We start from the raw sequence: 6000 nt of genomic DNA, 5'->3' as shown, positions 1-6000 counted from the left end.
TGCAGCCAAGGGCTCCCAGGGAGGAAGCGAGTGGGGCCCGTTCTGTAACTGGACAGATGGCTGAACCCGTGGTGGGAGCTGCTGGGCCTGCCCCTCCCCACCTGGGGAGCTTTACAAACACGGATGCCCCGCCCCACCTGGAGAAGTTGCTGCAATTGGTCTGGGATGTGGCTTGTGCACTGAGAGTTTTAAAAAGCTCCTTGGGTGAGTCTAATGAGCTGCCCAGGTGAGAGCCCCTGGTCTTTATGTGAGCGTCAGGGAGAGACCAGAGGTCCGGAGCAGTCAGCACGCAGACCAGGAGGCCGGTGGGGACCGCCAGGTGAGGGCCCTGTACATGGAGGAGGGGGTTGCAATGAAGAGAGTAGCGTTAGGAAGGAGGTGCGGGGGGGGGGGAGGTAAGGGGGGGAGGGGCAGCCGTGTGGAGGAGATGAAGACAGCCAGGGTCTCTGGTGAGCCCCGGCCCCACCCTGAAGATCAGTCAGGCGCCCTCAGATTGGTGTCAGGCAATGACACCTGGAGGCCTGCCCACCCCGGGGCCTGTTGCAGGTTCCCAGGAGGTGGGCTGCTGTGCGAGGGGTAGGGGCCCAGGCCTCGTTCCTCTCTCAGTAAAAGCCCAGAAGAAAGTGGGAATTGGCAGGGGCTGTGGTGGTTCTATTTCCTGAAGCAAATAATTCCCTTTACCCTGCCTGGGACGGAGAGGCCCTTGGCTCTTAGCCTCCTGGGAAACAAGGCCTAGTGGCTCCTCCCTTGGCATGAGGTGGTTCCGCACCCCACAGTGAGCTGTCCTCAGACACACCTCCCAGTGGTGTGGGCTGACTTCTGTGGCATTCCTTCCGGCCTCTCCTGCTTAGAGAAACTTCTGTTCAGTCCTTACTTAGAGTATGAATCCCCAAAGCCTGCTTGCTTCATCCTCGAGGCGTGGAGGGAGGAAAGACTGCCTCTCAGCCAACAGCAGAGTTAGGGATCAAACCCAGAGATCGCCGCTCTGGGGCCCTCCGCCTGGACCAGGCTGGGAACCTTTTCCAAACCAACTGTATGTAGCTTTTCTCCCGCCTGTGCCTCATTCATTTTCCCCGAGTGTTTGGCATTATTTGATTTTATTGTTGCATTTAGGTTCCACGAAGTAGCGTGATTGATTGACCTTTTGAAATGTCAGCGGCGGCTCCCCGGCTCTAGGGGATTTTGTGGGCTTCATTAGCCTTCGCCTCCTGGGCCGTGTAAGCAAACCTCTCCTGTGATAGGCAAGGTGTCAGCGAGAGGGACGCTTCCAGCGGTCCGGGGAGCGTGGCAGCTGCTTATGGGCAGGGTCCCGGAGGAGCTGGGGCACCAGGTCATCCCTGTCATTGAAACACACCAGGACTGGGTTAGGAAGCGGTAGAGCGGAGGTAGAAGAGCGGGCTGGGTCAGCAAATTGCCCAGATCCGACACCGGGTGGGCACTGATTGAGTCCCGACACCCCTCTCTCCCTGAAGAGGGAAGCACCCCTGAGCTTTGGGATGGTCATGGAGGCTTAGCTCCTGCTGGAAGGAGTGACAGTGTGTTTATGAGCTAATGATGACAAAGTGCGAGACTGTGCCTTCCCCTGTTCCCCACTGCCAGGCCACCCTGCACCTTCTCACCTGGGTGGGGTTACTTGGAGAGCCAGGGTGGGCTGTGGCCTCCCAGGGGCTTGAGGGGGGCGTGATGGTTGCCAGAGGATCGGGGGTTTTTGCTCTTTGGTTGGGGGCCTCTCTGCACCGTTTGAAGGTTACTCCTTCACGTCCTCCTTCCCCTGAGCAGCACAGCGTGGCTTCCACACTTGAGGGCTGTGGCACCCCAAGAGGGAGGGATGGGATTAAACCATCCCATTCTTGCTGTGTTGGTGGCAGGTGGAAGGACCACGGAGAAAGGAGTTGGCTGGAAGTAGGTGCTCATGTGTATTTATGTATGTAGGAGTCTGTCACTCAAACGGTGAAGGTTGGGTGAAATCTTCTAGTAATCTGAAAGCTCTGTTAGGTGACCTTTGTGAAATTTCCCAGCACCAAAGATGGTCGTGATGCTCCATGATGACTGAAAGCCTTAGGAGGGTCTTAACTGTCTTCCCGATTCATCAGGTTAGGTTTACGGCATGTTATTTTATTCCTTGAAAAATGGGCAATGCTAGTGTGGCAACACTGGTAACTTTCTGTTAGCTAACATTGTTAACCAGAACACTCTTTTCCTGACCATGCTCCACATTATCAACTTGCCATTATTGATTATAATGATGATACATACCTAAGTCGTCATAAGCACAATGATAGACACCATTTCTTGAATGGTCACTGTCAGCCAGGCCCTGTGTGCTAAATACTTTGTATTTATTTTCTTTAATCACTGCAACAGTCCTACTAAGTAGGTATTATTATTCCTATTTGGCAGATAGGATTTGGGGAGGTTAAATACCACATCCCAGATCACACAGTGAGGGCGACTCCAAATTCTGTGCTCTTAACTGTTAGACACACTGCCTTCCTATTACAGTGTTGCTGGACACCTACTCTTTTGGCAGACTTCATGATCGAAGGGGGGCTCAGGCCCTGCCTTCAGGTCACATGGGAAATGGGGGCACAGAGAGGAGAAAGGAAACACAGGTGATGTGCTTGAGGTTCCTTGCCAGGTGGATGACTCAAACAGCTGAGAATTGCTAGCCATACCTAGTGCATGTGCGTGCGTGCATGAGTGTGTACATGGGTGTGTGGGAGTCAGGGAGGTTTCAGAAACAGGGGAGACTTGATTGGGACCCTGAAAAATGCAAGGGTGATGGGGTGATGGCATGAGTGAGGGCTCTGGCGGGGTTCAGGGGACTGATAACAGGTGTAGAGAAGACAGGATGTTGCTCAGAAAGTTGTTGGGTTCTGTGGCCACAACCCATGTACTCAGCGGGATCCCTGCAGGGTCAGAGGAATGCACAAGGGGAGCCTGGATGCTTTGAGAAGTACTGGTCGTCCAAATGAGGCAGCTGCAGAGACAGGAGGAGAGTGGGTCCTGCCTGGAAGCCTGGTGGTGGCCTGGGCCGTGGGAGATGAGGCCCCTGTTGGAGAAGGGGGTATGTGGAGCCTGTAGGCAGCCTCTCTGTCATTTCTACAAACATGGCTGGAGTTAATGTGTAAAACACACATTCCACTACCCTTCACCTCCCGCCTCAGGCCTCTCGTGCTGTGGCGAGTATCTGGACGCTTGTGCAGGTTAGCCCCATAGAAAGACTGCAATGTCACCTGAAGTTACAACTCCCTGGGGGTGAGCAGGTGCCTCTTTGTCTTCCCGGATCACAGATAAACTCTGATTCTGTGTGCCTCCCATCTCAGGACAGCAGTGGCTGTGCCTTTGAGATTCAGTGTGCCGCCTGCCTGACACCATGCCTGGCCTGGGGTGATTGTGGCCTTGGTGACAGTGTGGGACCGTGCCAAGCTGGGGTGCTTCATGGAGGAAGGGCATCCCAAGCTGCTGTGAACTTGGATCAAGAGGTGCCCCTGGCTGTATCTGGGGGTTACCTGCTTGCTTCTTGCTATGGACCACGGACAACCTTGTTCCTGTAGCCCTTTCGGTGGGGACCCAGGGTTCAGGACTGGCATTCTGCACCCCTTGTCCTGCCTTGACTTTCAGGGAGATGCAGGAGTCATGAGGCTGGTCTCCAGGTTCTCCACGTACCTGCTCTAGATCCATCACTAGGGCTGTGCTCACAGGATCTCAGAAATGCCAGATGACGCTGTTGGTTCAATCAATTTCTTGGCATGGTTCGCCAAAAAAAAAAAAAAAAAAAAAAAAAAAAAAATCAAATGCACAAATGAATGAATGAATACCTTCCAACAAGTTACTTATGGGACTGAATTCCCCTGCCTGCCCTGCTTGCCCCTTCCTCATGCAGAGGGAGCTATTTCCTGAGCTCTCCTCAGATTTCCGTGCATGAGCCTCCTCTGTGTGCTTTGCCTTGCTTCACCACACTCAGGTGGTGCAGCCCGCCTCAGCCTGGGCTTGCTGCACTTTTCTGGGGGGCTCATTTTCCCATTCTGCTGGATGGGATGGTGGGCCCTGCAGCTCCAACCTGCCGCCTGCCTCCCCCTCTGGCGTGACGTGCCCGCAAGTGGTCTGGAGAGGCCCATTGAGGGCTCTGCTCTGGTGGTGGTGGTGGTGGTGGAGAGCCTCTGCTGTCCTCCCCTCCAGCCCCGCAGTCGTCCACACCTGCCACAGTCCAGCCCCACATCTGTGTTGTAGGCAGCAACTGTCTACAGGTGTGTTTCAAACACAGGGATTTGCCTTGATCCTTTGTTCCTAAATTGTCTTGCAATGGAAGAACCAGGAGCCTGAAGGGAGTCAAGAGAAAGTCTTGCCCTTCTGCTGGCTGTGTGTGCTGGAGAAGGAGGGGCTCTGCTGGGCCCCAGGCATCTTCCCTTGTCCCACCCTGCATCCCTTCCTGGCCAGGGCCTCACTCTCAGGAAGTCCACCAGGCTTGCAGCCCAAGCACCCAGACCTGTGCCCTCAACAACTTCCTGGCTGCCTCTTCCGGCCCCGATTCTGCAGAGCCTCCATCTCATTTTCTGTACCGTCAGACTGTGTTTGAGGGTTCCCACTGAGGCTGTGACATCTTTCACATATGGTTTCATCTCCTCTCTGGAGGTTTCTCCAGACCCAGAGGCCTCATCCATCCTGCCGGCCCCTGTCTTTGGCCAGGGCAGGCCATGGTCATTTGCACTCCTTATCAAAGAGAAGTGTCTGCTGAGGAACGGTCAGCAGAGCCTGCTCGGTGATGGTAAATGGAAGGGTGTGCGATTGACAGGGATGGTTCTGGGTGTGGAGCCCTGGCTCTTGTCTAAGTGACAGACCATGGGCGGAGGGACAGAGCCCTGGGGGGCTGGGGCTGAGCCTGACGATGGCTTCGTAAGTGCCTTTTCCTCCCCAGCACCTCAAAGTTGATGTCTAGGTGGGAGCCCCTTTATAATGATCTAATTGGAATGGTAACAGATGTAGCATTCTGCCATGGCTAACAGCAGGATTGGAATTTGAGAAGACGCAGAGACAAATTACCTCTGAGTTTTCTTGCAGCCATAAAAGCTTTTACTGTATAGTAATTTTCCATTTCTGCAGCAGGCATATTTGCATATTGCTTAACAATTTATCTCCTGTCATTTGTCAGATATTATCCATCTCCTGTTAATAAGCTAAGACAGGTCGTATTAAGGCTGCGGGCCTCCTGTGCTCACCGTTGGCCTGGCTCTCCTGCCCACGGGGCCTGCTGTGGGCGCAGGCAAGCGTCACCGGGCTGCAGCTTGGCTCTGTGTCAGCCGCTCTGTCTGCAGCCCCACATGCCCCCTGTTCCTGCATACACAGAGTGTGGAGCCACGGCGTGTCGCTTCGCTCTTCCTGGCCTTCAGAGGAAGCTCTGGGAACCGAGCTCTCCTCGAGTGGGAGCTGGGCTCTAGAGGCTCCTCATGGCCCTGGCTCCCAGTCTCTCAGATTTTTACCTAACTCCATTTTCCCACTTTGAGAACAAGGGTTCTAGCATGGGGTTCATTGCCCACTTAAAAAATTAATAAATGAAAGCACCAGCACCCTTTTTTCCACATTAAGATTTCCATGGAAATCTTAGAATATATATATATATATATATATATATATATATATATATATATATATATATATATAGAATAGGCAACGGGTGAGCTGTGTTGGGGACTAAATTGAGAATGAGGTCCTGTATTGGGGCCTATTTCTACTGACGTCTTTTGCTTCCCCCCCCCACAGGCCCTTGGGGGACCTCCTGGCCTCTTGGGGCCCCATGGAACATAGGGTGAAGGTGCCCGGTAGATTGTTGTTGGGGCTGCCTTCTGCCCTGATGCTCTGAGGCTCCCATGCTCTCAGCATATGTGCTCAGCACCTGCTGCTGGCATGCCTCTGTGCTTAGGCTGGAGAGTGATTTCGTTTTCCAGCTCCCACCCTTAAGATGCTAGGACTCTGGGGCGCCTGGGTGGCTCAGTCGGTTGA

The sequence above is a fragment of the Zalophus californianus genome, chromosome 5 (genome assembly GCF_009762305.2).
Source record: "Zalophus californianus isolate mZalCal1 chromosome 5, mZalCal1.pri.v2, whole genome shotgun sequence".
NCBI classification, from domain to species: domain Eukaryota; kingdom Metazoa; phylum Chordata; class Mammalia; order Carnivora; family Otariidae; genus Zalophus; species Zalophus californianus.
The sequence above is the reverse complement of the archived record's forward strand: the minus strand, read 5'-3'. Positions refer to the sequence as shown.